We start from the raw sequence: 19,089 nt of genomic DNA on the forward strand, positions 1-19,089 counted from the left end.
GGACCCTTTGGAACTTCCAGTGGTTAGATGTGATTAGCCTCGAGAAGCCTCAGCGGATATGGGCCTCATCTCGCCTGGAGGGCAAAACCTCCTGGATTTTCTCGAGTTGCGGCAGGTGCTCTCGACTTACGATGGGGACCTCATGGACCCGCTCTGGTGGCCTCAGGAAAGGCCAGTCCCCATGCGAGTTCCTCGGGGGCCTCTCGGGATTCCTCTCCCGTCGATGCCGGGCCCTAAGACCTTGTGTGGAGTCGGGGCCGGAACCTGAGGATTCCTCTCCAGTGCTGACATGGATCTTGGGGTACTTCTGGAGTCTCCCCAGGGGAATCAGTCCTCGTCTCGAATGCGGGCATGCACTTGCGCTTTCCTCCAGAGCGGTAGCAGCAGTGTCACGCAGTCCGCCGCGTGGATCAAAGGATCTATGGTTTTCCCTCGAGTCTTTCCCACGAGGCTTTCCCACGAGGCTTACCCACAGGGCTGTCCCACGTGCACACGTGGTGGGAGTCGATCCTCGGCTTGAACGTCAAGGCAGTGAAGGGAAAACAGGTTCCTCTGGAATGGACTGACACATCTGGGGGACTCTTGGAATGGTGGCACGACCCTGGAGTTCCTCTCGCCTTTCCTGTGGAGAGCGCCTCCTCTTGAGATGCGATGGGAACGCCGGGAATTCTTTCCCTACGCCACAGGGAAAGGACCCCTCATCTCGAGCTAGGAGGCGGAAACGGGGCTCCCCTGGATGTGTGCGGGACCCCACGTACTTCCTCTCAAGTGGAGACGGGTATGTCGGGGATCTTCTTGAGTTGCAGCCACGGTGTGAAGGACCCTTTGGAATTTCCAGTGGTTAGATGTGATTAGCCTCGAGAAGCCTCAGCGGAAATGGGCCTCATCTCGCCTGGAGGGCAAAACCTCCTGGATTTTCTCGAGTTGCGGCAGGTGCTCTCTACTTACGACGGGGACCTCGGGGACCCGCTCTGGTGGCCTCAGGAAAGGCCAGTCCCCATGCGATTTCCTCGGGGGCCGCTCGGGATTCCTCTCCCATCGATGCCGGGGCCTAAGACCTTGTGTGGAGTCGGGGCCGGAACCTGAGGATTCCTCTCCAGTGCTGACATGGATCTTGGGGTACTTCTGGAGTCTCCCCAGGGGAGTCAGTCCTCGTCTCGAATGCGGGCATGCACTTGCGCTTTCCTCCAGAGCGGTAGCAGCACTGTCACGCAGTCCGCCCCGTGGATCAAAGGATCTATGGTTTTCCTTCTAGTTTTCCCACGAGGCTTTCCCACGAGGCTTTCCCACAGGGCTGTCCCACGTGCACACGTGGTGGGAGTCGATCCTCGGCTTGAACGTCAAGGCAGTACAGGGAAAACAGGTTCCTCTGTAATGGACTGACACATCTGGGCGTCTCTTGGAATGGTGGCACGACCCTGGAGTTCCTCTCGCCTCTCCTGTGGAGAGCGCCTCCTCTTGAGATGCGACGGGAACGCCGGGAATTCTTTCCCTACGAAACAGGGAAAGGATCCCTCATCTCGAGCTAGGAGGCGGAAACGGGGCTCCCCTGGATGTGTGCGGGACCCCACGTGCTTCCTCTCGAGTGGAGACGGGTATGTCGGGGAACTTCTTGATTTCCAGCCACGGTGTGAAGGACCCTTTGGAAGTTCCAGTGGTTAGATGTGATTAGCCTCGAGAAGCCTCAGCGGAAATGGGCCTCATCTCGCCTGGAGGGCAAAACCTCCTGGATTTTCTCGAGTTGCGGCAGGTGCTCTCGACTTACGACGGGGACCTCGGGGACCCGCTCTGGTGGCCTCAGGAAAGGCCAGTCCCCATGCGAGTTCCTCGGGGGCCGCTCGGGATTCCTCTCCCATCGATGCCGGGGCCTAAGACCTTGTGTGGAGTCGGGGCCGGAACCTGAGGATTCCTCTCCAGTGCTGACATGGATCTTGGGGTACTTCTGGAGTCTCCCCAGGGGAGTCAGTCCTCGTCTGGAATGCGGGCATGCACTTGCGCTTTCCTCCAGAGCGGTAGCAGCAGTGTCACGCAGTCCGCCGCGTGGATCAAAGGATCTATGGTTTTCCCTCGAGTCTTTCCCACGAGGCTTTCCCACGAGGCTTTGCCACAGGGCTGTCCCACGTGCACACGTGGTGGGAGTCAATCCTCGGCTTGAACGTCAAGGCAGTGCAGGGAAAACAGATTTCTCTGGAATGGACTGACACATCTGGGGGTCTCTTGGAATGGTGCCACGACCCTGGAGTTTCTCGCCTTTCCTGTGGAGAGCGCCTCCTCTTGAGATGCGCCGGGAACGCCGGGAATTCTTTCCCTACGAAACAGGGAAAGGATCCCTCATCTCGAGCTAGGAGGCGGAAACGGGGCTCCCCTGGATGTGTGCGGGACCCCACGTGCTTCCTCTCGAGTGGAGACGGGTATGTCGGGGAACTTCTAGATTTGCAGCAAGGGTGTGAAGGATCCTTTGGAAGTTCCAGTGGTTAGACGTGATTAGCCTCGAGAAGCCTCAGCGGAAATGGGCCTCATCTCGCCTGGAGGGCAAAACCTCCTGGATTTTCTCGAGTTGCGGCAGGTGCTCTCGACTTACGAAGGGGACCTCAGGAAACCGCTCTGGTGGCCTCAGGAAAGGCCAGTCCCCATGCGAGTTCCTCGGGTGCCTCTCGGAATTCCTCTCCCGTCGATGCCGGGGCCTAAGACCTTGTGTGGAGTCGGGGCCGGAACCTGAGGATTCCTCTCCAGTGCTGACATGGATCTTGGGGTACTTCTGGAGTCTCCACAGGGGAGTCAGTCCTCGTCTCGAATGCGGGCATGCACTTGCGCTTTCCTCCAGAGCGGTAGCAGCAGTGTCACGCAGTCCGCCGCGTGGATCAAAGGATCTATGGTTTTCCCTCCAGTCTTTCCCACGAGGCTTTCCCACGAGGCTTTCCCACAGGGCTGTCCCACGTGCACACGTGGTGGGAGTCGATCCTCGGCTTGAACGTCAAGGCAGTGCAGGGAAAACAGGTTCCTCTGGAATGGACTGACACATCTGGGGGACTCTTGGAATGGTGCCACGACCCTGGAGTTCCTCTCGCCTTTCCTGTGGAGAGCGCCTCCTCTTGAGATGCGACGGGAACGCCGGGAATTCTTTCCCTACGAAACAGGGAAAGGATCCCTCATCTCGAGCTAGGAGGCGGAAACGGGGCTCCCCTGGATGTGTGCGGGACCCCACGTGCTTCCTCTCGAGTGGAGACGGGTATGTCGGGGAACTTCTTGAGTTGCAGCAAGGGTGTGAAGGACCCTTTGGAAGTTCCAGTGGTTAGATGTGATTGGCCTCGAGAAGCCTCAGCGGAAATGGGCCTCATCTCGCCTGAAGGGCAAAACCTCCTGGATTTTCCCGAGTTGCGGCAGGTGCTCTCGACTTATGACGGGGACCTCAGGGACCCGCTCTGGTGGCCTCAGGAAAGGCCAGTCCCCATGCGAGTTCCTCGGGGGCCTCTCGGGATTCCTCTCCCGTCGATGCCGGGGCCTAAGACCTTGTGTGGAGTCGGGGCCGGAACCTGAGGATTCCTCTCCAGTGCTGACATGGATCTTGGGGTACTTCTGGAGTCTCCCCAGGGGAGTCAGTCCTCGTCTCGAATGCGGGCATGCACTTGCGCTTTCCTCCAGAGTGGTAGCAGCAGTGTCACGCAGTCCGCCGCGTGGATCAAAGGATCTATGGTTTTCCCTCGAGTCTTTCCCATGAGGCTTTCCCACGAGGCTTTCCCACAGGGCTGTCCCACGTGCACACGTGGTGGGAGTCGATCCTCGGCTTGAACGTCAAGGCAGTGCAGGGAAAACAGATTCCTCTGGAATGGACTGACACATCTGGGGGACTCTTGGAATGGTGCCACGACCCTGGAGTTCCTCTCGCCTTTCCTGTGGAGAGCGCCTCCTCTTGAGATGCGACGGGAACGCCGGGAATTCTTTCCCTACGAAACAGGGAAAGGATCCCTCATCTCGAGCTAGGAGGCGGAAACGGGGCTCCCCTGGATGTGTGCGGGACCCCACGTGCTTCCTCTCGAGTGGAGACGGGTATGTCGGGGAACTTCTTGAGTTGCAGCAATGGTGTGAAGGACCCTTTGGAAGTTCCAGTGGTTAGATGTGATTGGCCTCGAGAAGCCTCAGCGGAAATGGGCCTCATCTCGCCTGGAGGGCAAAACCTCCTGGATTTTCTCGAGTTGCGGCAGGTGCTCTCGACTTACGACAGGGACCTCAGGGACCCGCTCTGGTGGCCTCAGGACAGGCCAGTCCCCATGCGAGTTCCTCGGGGGCCTCTCGGGATTCCTCTCCCGTCGATGCCGGGGCCTAAGACCTTGTGTGGAGTCGGGGCCGGAACCTGAGGATTCCTCTCCAGTGCTGACATGGATCTTGGGGTACTTCTGGAGTCTCCCCAGGGGAGTCAGTCCTCGTCTCGAATGCGGGCATGCACTTGCGCTTTCCTCCAGAGCGGTAGCAGCAGTGTCACGTAGTCCGCCGCGTGGATCAAAGGATCTATGGTTTTCCCTCGAGTCTTTCCCACGAGGCTTTCCCACGAGGCTTTCCCACAGGGCTGTCCCACGTGCACACGTGGTGGGAGTCGATCCTCGGCTTGAACGTCAAGGCAGTGCAGGGAAAACAGGTTCCTCTGGAATGGACTGACACATCTGGGGAACTCTGGGAATGGTGTCACGACCGTGGAGTTCCTCTCGCCTTTCCTGTGGAGAGCGCCTCCTCTTGAGATGCGACGGGAACGCCGGGAATTCTTTCCCTACGAAACAGGGAAAGGATCCCTCATCTCGAGCTAGGAGGCAGAAACGGAGCTCCCCTGGATGTGTGCGGGACCCCACGTGCTTCCTCTCGAGTGGAGACGGGTATGTCGGGGAATTTCTTGAGTTGCAGCAACGGTGTGAAGGACCCTTTGGAAGTTCCAGTGGTTAGATGTGATTGGCCTCGAGAAGCCTCAGCGGAAATGGGCCTCATCTCGCCTGGAGGGCAAAACCTCCTGGATTTTCTCGAGTTGCGGCAGGTGCTCTCGAATTACTACGGGGACCTCAGGGACCCGCTCTGGTGGCCTCAGGAAAGGCCAGTCCCCATGCGAGTTCCTCTGGGGCCTCTCGGGATTCCTCTCCCGTCGATGCCAGGGCCTAAGACCTTGTGTGGAGTCGGGGCCGGAACCTGAGGATTCCTCTCCAGTGCTGACATGGATCTTGGGGTACTTCTGGAGTCTCCCCAGGGGAGTCAGTCCTCGTCTCGAATGCGGGCATGCACTTGCGCTTTCCTCCAGAGCGGTAGCAGCAGTGTCACGCAGTCCGCCCCGTGGATCAAAGGATCTATGGTTTTCCTTCTAGTCTTTCCCACGAGGCTTTCCCACGAGGCTTTCCCACAGGGCTGTCCCACGTGCACACGTGGTGGGAGTCGATCCTCGGCTTGAACGTCAAGGCAGTACAGGGAAAACAGGTTCCTCTGTAATGGACTGACACATCTGGGCGTCTCTTGGAATGGTGGCACGACCCTGGAGTTCCTCTCGCCTCTCCTGTGGAGAGCGCCTCCTCTTGAGATGCGACGGGAACGCCGGGAATTCTTTCCCTACGAAACAGGGAAAGGATCCCTCATCTCGAGCTAGGAGGCGGAAACGGGGCTCCCCTGGATGTGTGCGGGACCCCACGTGCTTCCTCTCGAGTGGAGACGGGTATGTCGGGGAACTTCTTGATTTCCAGCCACGGTGTGAAGGACCCTTTGGAAGTTCCAGTGGTTAGATGTGATTAGCCTCGAGAAGCCTCAGCGGAAATGGGCCTCATCTCGCCTGGAGGGCAAAACCTCCTGGATTTTCTCGAGTTGCGGCAGGTGCTCTCGACTTACGACGGGGACCTCGGGGACCCGCTCTGGTGGCCTCAGGAAAGGCCAGTCCCCATGCGAGTTCCTCGGGGGCCGCTCGGGATTCCTCTCCCATCGATGCCGGGGCCTAAGACCTTGTGTGGAGTCGGGGCCGGAACCTGAGGATTCCTCTCCAGTGCTGACATGGATCTTGGGGTACTTCTGGAGTCTCCCCAGGGGAGTCAGTCCTCGTCTGGAATGCGGGCATGCACTTGCGCTTTCCTCCAGAGCGGTAGCAGCAGTGTCACGCAGTCCGCCGCGTGGATCAAAGGATCTATGGTTTTCCCTCGAGTCTTTCCCACGAGGCTTTCCCACGAGGCTTTGCCACAGGGCTGTCCCACGTGCACACGTGGTGGGAGTCAATCCTCGGCTTGAACGTCAAGGCAGTGCAGGGAAAACAGATTTCTCTGGAATGGACTGACACATCTGGGGGTCTCTTGGAATGGTGCCACGACCCTGGAGTTTCTCGCCTTTCCTGTGGAGAGCGCCTCCCCTTGAGATGCGCCGGGAACGCCGGGAATTCATTCCCTACGAAACAGGGAAAGGATCCCTCATCTCGAGCTAGGAGGCGGAAACGGGGCTCCCCTGGATGTGTGCGGGACCCCACGTGCCTCCTCTCGAGTGGAGACGGGTATGTCGGGGAACTTCTAGATTTGCAGCAAGGGTGTGAAGGACCCTTTGGAAGTTCCAGTGGTTAGACGTGATTAGCCTCGAGAAGCCTCAGCGGAAATGGGCCTCATCTCGCCTGGAGGGCAAAACCTCCTGGATTTTCTCGAGTTGCGGCAGGTGCTCTCGACTTACGAAGGGGACCTCAGGAAACCGCTCTGGTGGCCTCAGGAAAGGCCAGTCCCCATGCGAGTTCCTCGGGGGCCTCTCGGAATTCCTCTCCCGTCGATGCCGGGGCCTAAGACCTTGTGTGGAGTCGGGGCCGGAACCTGAGGATTCCTCTCCAGTGCTGACATGGATCTTGGGGTACTTCTGGAGTCTCCCCAGGGGAGTCAGTCCTCGTCTCGAATGCGGGCATGCACTTGCGCTTTCCTCCAGAGCGGTAGCAGCAGTGTCACGCAGTCCGCCGCGTGGATCAAAGGATCTATGGTTTTCCCTCCAGTCTTTCCCACGAGGCTTTCCCACGAGGCTTTCCCACAGGGCTGTCCCACGTGCACACGTGGTGGGAGTCGATCCTCGGCTTGAACGTCAAGGCAGTGCAGGGAAAACAGGTTCCTCTGGAATGGACTGACACATCTGGGGGACTCTTGGAATGGTGCCACGACCCTGGAGTTCCTCTCGCCTTTCCTGTGGAGAGCGCCTCCTCTTGAGATGCGACGGGAACGCCGGGAATTCTTTCCCTACGAAACAGGGAAAGGATCCCTCATCTCGAGCTAGGAGGCGGAAACGGGGCTCCCCTGGATGTGTGCGGGACCCCACGTGCTTCCTCTCGAGTGGAGACGGGTATGTCGGGGAACTTCTTGAGTTGCAGCAAGGGTGTGAAGGACCCTTTGGAAGTTCCAGTGGTTAGATGTGATTGGCCTCGAGAAGCCTCAGCGGAAATGGGCCTCATCTCGCCTGAAGGGCAAAACCTCCTGGATTTTCCCGAGTTGCGGCAGGTGCTCTCGACTTATGACGGGGACCTCAGGGACCCGCTCTGGTGGCCTCAGGAAAGGCCAGTCCCCATGCGAGTTCCTCGGGGGCCTCTCGGGATTCCTCTCCCGTCGATGCCGGGGCCTAAGACCTTGTGTGGAGTCGGGGCCGTAACCTGAGGATTCCTCTCCAGTGCTGACATGGATCTTGGGGTACTTCTGGAGTCTCCCCAGGGGAGTCAGTCCTCGTCTCGAATGCGGGCATGCACTTGCGCTTTCCTCCAGAGCGGTAGCAGCAGTGTCACGCAGTCCGCCGCGTGGATCAAAGGATCTATGGTTTTCCCTCGAGTCTTTCCCATGAGGCTTTCCCACGAGGCTTTCCCACAGGGCTGTCCCACGTGCACACGTGGTGGGAGTCGATCCTCGGCTTGAACGTCAAGGCAGTGCAGGGAAAACAGGTTCCTCTGGAATGGACTGACACATCTGGGGGACTCTTGGAATGGTGCCACGACCCTGGAGTTCCTCTCGCCTTTCCTGTGGAGAGCGCCTCCTCTTGAGATGCGACGGGAACGCCGGGAATTCTTTCCCTACGAAACAGGGAAAGGATCCCTCATCTCGAGCTAGGAGGCGGAAACGGGGCTCCCCTGGATGTGTGCGGGACCCCACGTGCTTCCTCTCGAGTGGAGACGGGTATGTCGGGGAACTTCTTGAGTTGCAGCAATGGTGTGAAGGACCCTTTGGAAGTTCCAGTGGTTAGATGTGATTGGCCTCCAGAAGCCTCAGCGGAAATGGGCCTCATCTCGCCTGGAGGGCAAAACCTCCTGGATTTTCTCGAGTTGCGGCAGGTGCTCTCGACTTACGACAGGGACCTCAGGGACCCGCTCTGGTGGCCTCAGGACAGGCCAGTCCCCATGCGAGTTCCTCGGGGGCCTCTCGGGATTCCTCTCCCGTCGATGCCGGGGCCTAAGACCTTGTGTGGAGTCGGGGCCGGAACCTGAGGATTCCTCTCCAGTGCTGACATGGATCTTGGGGTACTTCTGGAGTCTCCCCAGGGGAGTCAGTCCTCGTCTCGAATGCGGGCATGCACTTGCGCTTTCCTCCAGAGCGGTAGCAGCAGTGTCACGTAGTCCGCCGCGTGGATCAAAGGATCTATGGTTTTCCCTCGAGTCTTTCCCACGAGGCTTTCCCACGAGGCTTTCCCACAGGGCTGTCCCACGTGCACACGTGGTGGGAGTCGATCCTCGGCTTGAACGTCAAGGCAGTGCAGGGAAAACAGGTTCCTCTGGAATGGACTGACACATCTGGGGAACTCTGGGAATGGTGTCACGACCGTGGAGTTCCTCTCGCCTTTCCTGTGGAGAGCGCCTCCTCTTGAGATGCGACGGGAACGCCGGGAATTCTTTCCCTACGAAACAGGGAAAGGATCCCTCATCTCGAGCTAGGAGGCAGAAACGGAGCTCCCCTGGATGTGTGCGGGACCCCACGTGCTTCCTCTCGAGTGGAGACGGGTATGTCGGGGAATTTCTTGAGTTGCAGCAACGGTGTGAAGGACCCTTTGGAAGTTCCAGTGGTTAGATGTGATTGGCCTCGAGAAGCCTCAGCGGAAATGGGCCTCATCTCGCCTGGAGGGCAAAACCTCCTGGATTTTCTCGAGTTGCGGCAGGTGCTCTCGACTTACGACGGGGACCTCAGGGAACCGCTCTGGTGGCCTCAGGAAAGGCCAGTCCCCATGCGAGTTCCTCGGGGGCCTCTCGGGATTCCTCTCCCGTCGATGCCGGGGCCTAAGACCTTGTGTGGAGTCGGGGCCGGAACCTGAGGATTCCTCTCCAGTGCTGACATGGATCTTGGGGTACTTCTGGAGTCTCCCCAGGGGAGTCAGTCCTCGTCTCGAATGCGGTCATGCACTTGCGCTTTCCTCCAGAGCGGTAGAAGCAGTGTCACGCAGTCCGCCGCGTGGATCAAAGGATCTATGGTTTTCCCTCGAGTCTTTCCCACGAGGTTTTCCCACGAGGCTTTCGCACAGGGCTGTCCCACGTGCACACGTGGTGGGAGTCGATCCTCGGCTTGAACGTCAAGGCAGTGCAGGGAAAACAGGTTCCTCTGGAATGGACTGACACATCTGGGGAACTCTTGGAATGGTGGCATGACCCTGGAGTTCCTCTCGCCTGTCCTGTAGAGAGCGCCTCCTCTTGAGATGCGACGGGAACGCCGGGAATTCTTTCCCTACGAAACAGGGAAAGGATCCCTCATCTCGAGCTAGGAGGCGGAAACCGGGCTCCCCTGGATGTGTGCGGGACCCCACGTGCTTCCTCTCGAGTGGAGACGGGTATGTCGGGGAACTTGTTGAGTTGCAGCAAGGGTGTGAAGGACCCTTTGGAAGTTCCAGTGGTTAGATGTGATTGGCCTCGAGAAGCCTCAGCGGAAATGGGCCTCATCTCGCCTGGAGGGCAAAACCTCCTGGATTTTCCCGAGTTGCGGCAGGTGCTATCGACTTACGACGGGGACCTCAGGGACCCGCTCTGGTGGCCTCAGGAAAGGCCAGTCCCCATGCGAGTTACTCGGGGGCCTCTCGGGATTCCTCTCCCGTCGATGCCTGGGCCTAAGACCTTGTGTGGAGTCGGGGCCGGAACCTGAGGATTCCTCTCCAGTGCTGACATGGATCTTGGGGTACTTCTGGAGTCTCCCCAGGGGAGTCAGTCCTCGTCTCGAATGCGGGCATGCACTTGCGCTTTCCTCCAGAGCGGTAGCAGCAGTGTCACGCAGTCCGCCGCGTGGGTCAAAGGATCTATGGTTTTCCCTCGAGTCTTTCCCACGAGGCTTTCCCACGAGGCTTTCCCACAGGGCTGTCCCACGTGCACACGTGGTGGGAGTCGATCCTCGGCTTGAACGTCACGGCAGTGCAGGGAAAACAGGTTCCTCTGGAATATACTGACACATCTGGGGGACTCTTGGAATGCTGTCACGACCCTGGAGTTCCTCTCGCCTTTCCTGTGGAGAGCGCTTCCTCTTGAGATGCGACAGGAACGCCGGGAATTCTTTCCCTACGAAACAGGGAAAAGATCCCTCATCTCGAGCTAGGAGGCGGAAACGGGGCTCCCCTGGATGTGTGCGGGACCCCACGTGCTTCCTCTCGAGTGGAGACGGGTATGTCGGGGAACTTCTTGAGTTGCAGCAATGGTGTGAAGGACCCTTTGGAATTTCCAGTGGTTAGATGTGATTGGCCTCGAGAAGCCTCAGCGGAAATGGGCCTCATCTCGCCTGGAGGGCAAAATCTCCTGGATTTTCTCGAGTTGCGGCAGGTGCTCTCGACTTACGACGGGGACCTCAGGGACCCGCTCTGGTGGCCTCAGGAAAGGCCAGTCCCCATGCGAGTTCCTCGGGGGCCTCTCGGGTTTCCTCTCCCGTCGATGCCGGGGCCTAAGACCTTGTGTGGAGTCGGGGCCGGAACCTGAGGATTCCTCTCCAGTGCTGACATGGATCTTGGGGTACTTCTGGAGTCTCCCCAGGGGAGTCAGTCCTCGTCTCGAATGCGGGCATGCACTTGCGCTTTCCTCCAGAGCGGTAGCAGCAGTGTCACGCAGTCCGCCGCGTGGATCAAAGGATCTATGGTTTTCCTTCGAGTCTTTCCCACGAGGCTTTCCCACGAAGCTTTCCCACAGGGCTGTCCCACGTGCACACGTGGTGGGAGTCGATCCTCGGCTTGAACGTCAAGGCAGTGCAGGGAAAACAGGTTCCTCTGGAATGGACTGACACATCTGGGGGACTCTTGGAATGGTGGCATGACCCTGGAGTTCCTCTCGCCTTTCCTGTGGAGAGCGCCTCCTCTTGAGATGCGACGGGAACGCCGGGAATTCTTTCCCTACGAAACAGGGAAAGGATCCCTCATCTCGAGCTAGGAGGCGGAAACGGGGCTCCCCTGGATGTGTGCGGGACACCACGTGCTTCCTCTCGAGTGCAGACGGGTATGTCGGGGAACTTCTTGAGTTGCAGCAAGGGTGTGAAGGACCCTTTGGAAGTTCCAGTGGTTAGATGTGATTGGCCTCGAGAAGCCTCAGCGGAAATGGGCCTCATCTCGCCTGGAGGGCAAAACCTCCTGGATTTTCTCGAGTTGCGGCAGGTGCTCTCGACTTACGACGGGGACCTCAGGGACCCGCTCTGGTGGCCTCAGGAAAGGCCAGTCCCCATGCGAGTTCCTCGGGGGCGTCTCGGGATTCCTCTCCCGTCGATTCCGGGGCCTAAGACCTTGTGTGGAGTCGGGGCCGGAACCTGAGGATTCCTCTCCAGTGCTGACATGGATCTTGGGGTACTTCTGGAGTCTCCCCAGGGGAGTCAGTCCTCGTCTCGAATGCGGGCATGCACTTGCGCTTTCCTCGAGAGCGGTAGCAGCAGTGTCACGCAGTCTGCCGCGTGGATCAACGGATCTATGGTTTTCCCTCGAGTCTTTCCCACGAGGCTTTCCCACGAGGCTTTCCCACAGGGCTGTCCCACGTGCACACGTGGTGGGAGTCGATCCTCGGCTTGAACGTCAAGGCAGTGCAGGGAAAACAGGTTCCTCTGGAATGGACTGACACATCTGGGGGACTCTTGGAATGGTGTCACGACCCTGGAGTTCCTCTCGCCTTTCCTGTGGAGAGCGCCTCCTCTTGAGATGGGACGGGAACGCCGGGAATTCTATCCCTACGAAACAGGGAAAGGATCCCTCATCTCGAGCTGGGAGGCGGAAACGGGGCTCCCCTGGATGTGTGCGGGACCCCACGTGCTTCCTCTCGAGTGGAGACGGGTATGTCGGGGAACTTCTTGAGTTGCAGCAAGGGTGTGAAGGACCCTTTGGAAGTTCCAGTGGTTAGATGTGATTGGCCTCGAGAAGCCTCAGCGGAAATGGGCCTCATCTCGCCTGGAGGGCAAAACCTCCTGGATTTTCTCGAGTTGCGGCAGGTGCTCTCGACTTACGACGGGGACCTCAGGGAACCGCTCTGGTGGCCTCAGGAAAGGCCAGTCCCCATGCGAGTTCCTCGGGGGCCTCTCAGGATTCCTCTCCCGTCGATGCCGGGGCCTAAGACCTTGTGTGGAGTCGGGGTCGGAACCTGAGGATTCCTCTCCAGTGCTGACATGGATCTTGGGGTACTTCTGGAGTCTCCCCAGGGGAGTCAGTCCTCGTCTCGAATGCGGGCATGCACTTGCGCTTTCCTCCAGAGCGGTAGCAGCAGTGTCACGCAGTCCGCCGCGTGGATCAAAGGATCTATGGTTTTCCCTCGAGTCTTTCCCACGAGGCTTTCCCACGAGGCTTTCCCACAGGGCTGTCCCACGTGCACACGTGGTGGGAGTCTAGCCTCGGCTTGAACGTCAAGGCAGTGCAGGGAAAACAGGTTCCTCTGGAATGGACTGACACATCTGGGGGACTCGTGGAATGGTGGCACGACCCTGGAGTTCCTCTCGCCTTTCCTGTGGAGAGCGCCTCCTCTTGAGATGCGACGGGAATGCCGGGAATTCTTTCCCTTCGAAACAGGGAAAGGATCCCTCATCTCGAGCTAGGAGGCGGAAACGGGGCTCCCCTGGATGTGTGTGGGACACCACCTGCTTCCTCTCGAGTGCAGACGGGTATGTCGTGGAACTTCTTGAGTTGAAGCAATGGTGTGAAGGACCCTTTGGAAGTTCCAGTGGTTAGATGTGATTGGCCTCGAGAAGCCTCAGCGGAAATTGGCCTCATCTCGCCTGGAGGGCAAAACCTCCTGGATTTTCTCGAGTTGCGGCAGGTGCTCTCGACTTACGTCGGGGACCTCAGGGACCCGCTCTGCTGGCCTCAGGAAAGGCCAGTCCCCATGCGAGTTCCTCTGGGGCCTCACGGGATTCCTCTCCCGTCGATGCCGGGGCCTAAAACCTTGTGTGGAGTCGGGGCCGGAACCTGAGGATTCCTCTCCAGTGCTGACATGGATCTTGGGGTACTTCTGGAGTCTCCCCAGGGGAGTCAGTCCTCGTCTCGAATGCGGGCATGCACTTGCGCTTTCCTCCAGAGCGGTAGCAGCAGTGTCACGCAGTCCGCCGCGTGGATAAACGGATCTATGTTTTTCCCTCGAGTCTTTCCCACGAGGCTTTCCCACGAGGCTTTCCCACAGGGCTGTCCCACGTGCACACGTGGTGGGAGTCGATCCTCGGCTTGAACGTCAAGGCAGTGCAGGGAAAACAGGTTCCTCTGGAATGGACTGACACATCTGGGGGACTCTTGGAATGGTGGCACGACCCTGGAGTTCCTCTCGCCTTTCCTGTGGAGAGCGCCTCCTCTTGAGATGCGCCGGGAACGCCGGGAATTCTTTCCCTACGAAACAGGGAAAGGATCCCTCATCTCGAGCTAGGAGGAAGAAACGGGGCTCCCCTGGATGTGTGCGGGACCCCACGTGCTTCCTCTCGAGTGGAGACGGGTATGTCGGGGAACTTCTTGAGTTGCAGCAAGGGTGTGAAGGACCCTTTGGAAGTTCCAGTGGTTAGACGTCATTAGCCTAGAGAAGCCTCAGCGGAAATGGGCCTCATCTCGCCTGGAGGTCAAAACATCCTGGATTTTCTCGAGTTGCGGCAGGTGCTCTCGACTTACGACGGGGACCTCAGGGACCCGCTCTGGTGGCCTCAGAAAAGGCCAGTCCCCATGCGAGTTCCTCGGGGGCCTCTCGGGATTCCTCTCCCGTCGATGCCGAGGCCGAAGTCCTTGTGTGGAGTCGGGGCCGGAACCTGAGGATTCCTCTCCAGTGCTGACATGGATCTTGGGGTACTTCTGGAGTCTCCCTAGGGGAGTCAGTCCTCGTCTCGAATGCGGGCATGCACTTGCGCTTTTCTCCAGAGCGGTAGCAGCAGTGTCACGCAGTCCGCCTCGTGGATCAAAGCATCTATTGTTTTCCCTCGTGTCTTTCCCACGAGGCTTTCCCACGAGGCTTTCCCACAGGGCTGTCCCACGTGCACACGTGGTGGGAGTCGATCCTCGGCTTGAACGTCAAGGCAGTGCAGGGAAAACAGGTTCATCTGTAATGGACTGACACATATGGGGTCTCTTGGAATGGTGGGACGACCCTGGAGTTCCTCTCGCCTTTCCTGTGGGAGCGCCTCCTCTTGAGATGCGACGGGAATGCCGGGAATTCTTTCCCTAAGAAACAGGGAAAGGATCCCTCATCTCGAGCTAGGAGGTGGAAACGGGTTACCCTGGATGCGTGCGGGACCCTCGTGCTTCATCTCGAGTGGAGACGGGTATGTCGGGGAACTTCTTGAGTTGCAGCAAGGGTGTGAAGGACCCTTTGGAAGTTCCAGTGGTTAGATGTGATTGGCCTCGAGAAGCCTCAGCGGAAATGGGCCTCATCTCGCCTCGAGGGCAAAACTTCCTGGATTTTCTCGAGTTGCGGCATGTGCTCTCGACTTACGACGGGGACCTCGGGGACCCGCTCTGGTGACCTCAGGAAAGGCCAGTCCCCATGCGAGTTCCTCGGGGGCCTCTCGGGATTCCTCTCCCATCGATGCCGGTGCCTAAGACCTTGTGTGGAGTCGGGGCCGGAACCTGAGGATTCCTCTCCAGTTCTGACATGGATCTTGGGGTACTTCTGGAGTCTCCCCAGGGGCGTCAGTCCTCATCTCGAATGCGGGCATGCACTTGCGCTTTCCTCCAGAGCGGTAGCAGCAGTGTCACGCAGTCCGCCGCGTGGATCAAAGGATCTATGGTTTTCCCTCGAGTCTTTCCCACGAGGCTTTCCCACGAGGCTTTCCCACAGGGCTGTCCCACGTGCACACGTGGTGGGAGTCGATCCTCGGCTTGAACGTCAAGGCAGTGCAGGGAAAACATGTTCCTCTGGAATGGACTGACATATCTGGGGGACTCTTTGAATGGTGGCACGACGCTGGAGTCCTCTCGCCTTTCCTTTGGAGAGCGCCTCCTCTTGAGATGCGACGGGAACGCCGGGAATTCTTTCCCTACAAAACAGGGAAAGGATCCCTCATCTCGAGCTAGGAGGCGGAAACGGGGCTCCCCTGGATGCGTGCGGGACCCTCGTGCTTCCTCTCGAGTGGAGACGGGTATGTCGGGGAACTTCTTGAGTTGCAGCAAGGGTGTGAAGGACCCTTTGGAAGTTCCATTGATTAGACGTGATTAGCCTCGAGAAGCCTCAGCGGAAATGGGCCTCATCTCGCCTGGAGGGCAAAACCTCCTGGATTTTCTCGAGTTGCGGCAGGTGCTCTCGACTTACGACCGGGACCTCAGGGACCCGCTCTGGTGGCCTCAGGAAAGGCCAGTCCCCATGCGAGTTCCTCGGGGGATTCTCGGGATTCCTCTCCCGTCGATGCCGGGGCCTAAGACCTTGTGTGGAGTCGGGGCCGGAACCTGAGGATTCCTCTCCAGTGCTGACATGGATCTTGGGGTACTTCTGGAGTCTCCCTAGGGGAGTCAGTCCTCGTCTCGAATGCGGGCATGCACTTGCGCTTTCCTCCAGAGCGGTAGCAGCAGTGTCACGCAGTCCGCCGCGTGGATCACAGGATCTATTGTTTTCCCTCGTGTCTTTCCCACGAGGCTTTCCCACGAGGCTTTCCCACAGGGCTGTCCCACGTGCACACGTGGTGGGAGACGATCCTCGGCTTGAACGTCAAGGAAGTGCAGGGAAAACAGGTTCCTCTGGAATGGACTGACACATCTGGGGGTCTCTTGGAATGGTGCCACGACCCTGGAGTTCCTCTCGCCTTTCCTGTGGAGAACGCCTCCTCTTGAGATGCGACGGGAACGCCGGGAATTCTTTCCCTACAAAACAGGGAAAGGATCCCTCATCTCGAGCTAGGAGGCGGAAACGGGGCTCCCCTGGATGTGTGCGGGACCCCACGTGCTTCCTCTCGAGTGGAGATGGGTATGTCGGGGAACTTCTTGAGTTGCAGCAAGGGTGTGAAGGACCCTTTGGAAGTTCCAGTTGTTAGACGTGATTAGCCTCGAGAAGCCCCAGCGGAAATGGGCCTCATCTCGCCTGGAGGGCAAAACCTCCTGGATTTTCTCGAGTTGCGGCAGGTACTCTCGACTTACGATGGGGACCTCAGGGACCCGCTCTGTTGGCCTCAGGAAAGGCCAGTCCCCATGCGAGTTCCTCGGGGGCCTCTCGGCATTCCTCTCCCGTCGATGCCGGGGCCTAAGACCTTGTGTGGAGTCTGGGCCGGAACCTGAGGATTCCTCTCCAGTGCTGACATGGATCTTGGGGTACTTCTGGAGTCTCCCCAGGGGAGTCAGTCCTCATCTCGAATGCGGGCATGCACTTGCGCTTTCCTCCAGAGCGGTAGCAGCAGTGTCACGCAGTTCGCCGCGTGGATCAAAGGATCTATGGTTTTGCCTCGAGTCTTTCCCACGAGGCTTTCCCAAGAGGCTTTCCACAGGGTTTTCCCACGTGCACACGTGGTGGGAGTCGATCCTCGGCTTGAACGTCAAGGCAGTGCAGGGCAAACAGGTTCCTCTGGAATGGACTGACACATCTGGGGGACTCTAGGAATGGTGGCACGACCCTGGAGTTCCTCTCGCCTTTCCTGTGGAGAGCGCCTCCTCTTGAGATGCGACGGGAACGCCGGGAATTCTTTCCCTACGAAACAGGGAAAGGATCCCTCATCTCGAGCTAGGAGGCGGAAACGGGGCTCCCCTGGATGTGTGCGGGACCCCACGTGCTTCCTCTCGAGTGGAGACGGGTATGTCGGGGAACTTCTTGAGTTGCAGCAAGGGTGTGAAGGACCCTTTGGAAGTTCCAGTGGTTAGATGTGATTGGCCTTGAGAAGCCTCAGCGGAAATGGGCCTCATCTCGCCTGGAGGGCAAAACCTCCTGGATTTTCTCGAGTTGCGGCAGGTGCTCTCGACTTACGAAGGGGACCTCAGGGACCCGCTCTGGTGGCCTCAGGAAAGGCCAGTCCCCATGCGAGTTCCTCGGGGGCCTCTCGGGATTCCTCTCCCGTCGATGCCGGGGCCTAAGACCTTGTGTGGAGTCGGGGCCGGAACCTGAGGATTCCTCTCCAGTGCTGACATGGATCTTGGGGTACTTCTGGAGTCTCCCAAGGGGAGTCAGTCCTCGTCTCGAATGCGGGCATGCACTTGCGCTTTCCTCCAGAGCGGTAGCAGCAGTGTCACGCAGTCCGCCGCGTGGATCAAAGGATCTATGGTTTTCCCTCGAGTCTTTCCCACGAGGCTTTCCCACGAGGCTTTCCCACAGGGCTGTCCCACGTGCACACGTGGTGGGAGTCGATCCTCGACTTGAACGTCAAGGCAGTGCAGGGAAAACAGGTTCCTCTGGAATGGACTGACACATCTGGGGGACTCTTGGAATGGTGGCACGACCCTGGAGTTCCTCTTGCCTTTCCTGTGGAGAGCGCCTCCTCTTGAGATGCGACGGGAACGCCGTGAATTCTTTCCCTACGAAACAGGGAAAGGATCCCTCATCTCGAGCTAGGAGGCGGAAACGGGGCTCCCCTGGATGTGTGCGGGACCCCACGTGCTTCCTCTCGAGTGGAGACGGGTATGTCGGGGAACTTCTTGAGTTGCAGCAATGGTGTGAAGGACCCTTTGGAAGTTCCAGTGGTTAGTTGTGATTGGCCTCGAGAAGCCTCAGGGGAAATGGGCCTCATCTCGCCTGGAGGGCAAAACCTCCTGGATTTTCTCGAGTTGCGGCAGGTGCTCTCGACTTACGACGGGGACCTCAGGGACCCGCCCTGGTGGCCTCAGGAAAGGCCAGTCCCCATGCGAGTTCCTCGGGGGCGTCTCGGGATTCCTCTCCCGTCGATGCCGGGGCCTAAGACCTTGTGTGGAGTCGGGGCCGGAACCTGAGGATTCCTCTCCAGTGCTGACATGGATCTTGGGGTACTTCTGGAGTCTCCCCAGGGGAGTCAGTCCTCGTCTCGAGTGCGGGCATGCACTTGCGCTTTCCTCCAGAGCGGTAGCAGCAGTGTCACGCAGTCCGCCGCGTGGATCAAAGGATCTATTGTTTTCCCTCGAGTCTTTCCCACGAGGCTTTCCCACGAGGCTTTCACACAGGGCTGTCCCACAGGGCTGTCCCACGTGCACACGTGGTGGGAGTCGATCCTCGGCTTGAACGTCAAGGCAGTGCAGGGAAAACAGGTTCCTCTGGAATGGACTGACACATCTGGGGGACACTTGGAACGGTGGCATGACCCTGGAGTTCCTCTCGCCTTTCCTGTGGAGAGAGCCTCCTCTTGAGATGCGACGGGAACGCCGGGAATTCTTTCCCTACGAAACAGGGAAAGGATCCCTCATCTCGAGCTAGGAGGCGGAAACGGGGCTCCCCTGGATGTGTGCGGGACCCCACGTGCTTCCTCTCGAGTGCAGACGGGTATGTCTGGGAAGTTCTTGAGTTGCAGCAAGAGTGTGAAGGACCCTTTGGAAGTTCCAGTGGTTAGATGTGATTGGCCTCGAGAAGCCTCAGCGGAAATGGGCCTCATCTCGCCTGGAGGGCAAAACCTCCTGGATTTTCTCGAGTTGCGGCAGGTGCTCTCGATTTACGACGGTGACCTCAGGGACCCGCTCTGGTGGCCTCAGGAAAGGCCAGTCCAAATGCGAGTTCCTCGGGGGCCTCTCGGGATTTCTCTCCCGTCGATGCCGGGGCCTAAGACCTTGTGTGGAGTCGGGGCCGGAACCTGAGGATTC

The sequence above is a fragment of the Ovis canadensis genome, chromosome 14 (assembly GCF_042477335.2).
Source record: "Ovis canadensis isolate MfBH-ARS-UI-01 breed Bighorn chromosome 14, ARS-UI_OviCan_v2, whole genome shotgun sequence".
NCBI lineage: Eukaryota > Metazoa > Chordata > Mammalia > Artiodactyla > Bovidae > Ovis > Ovis canadensis.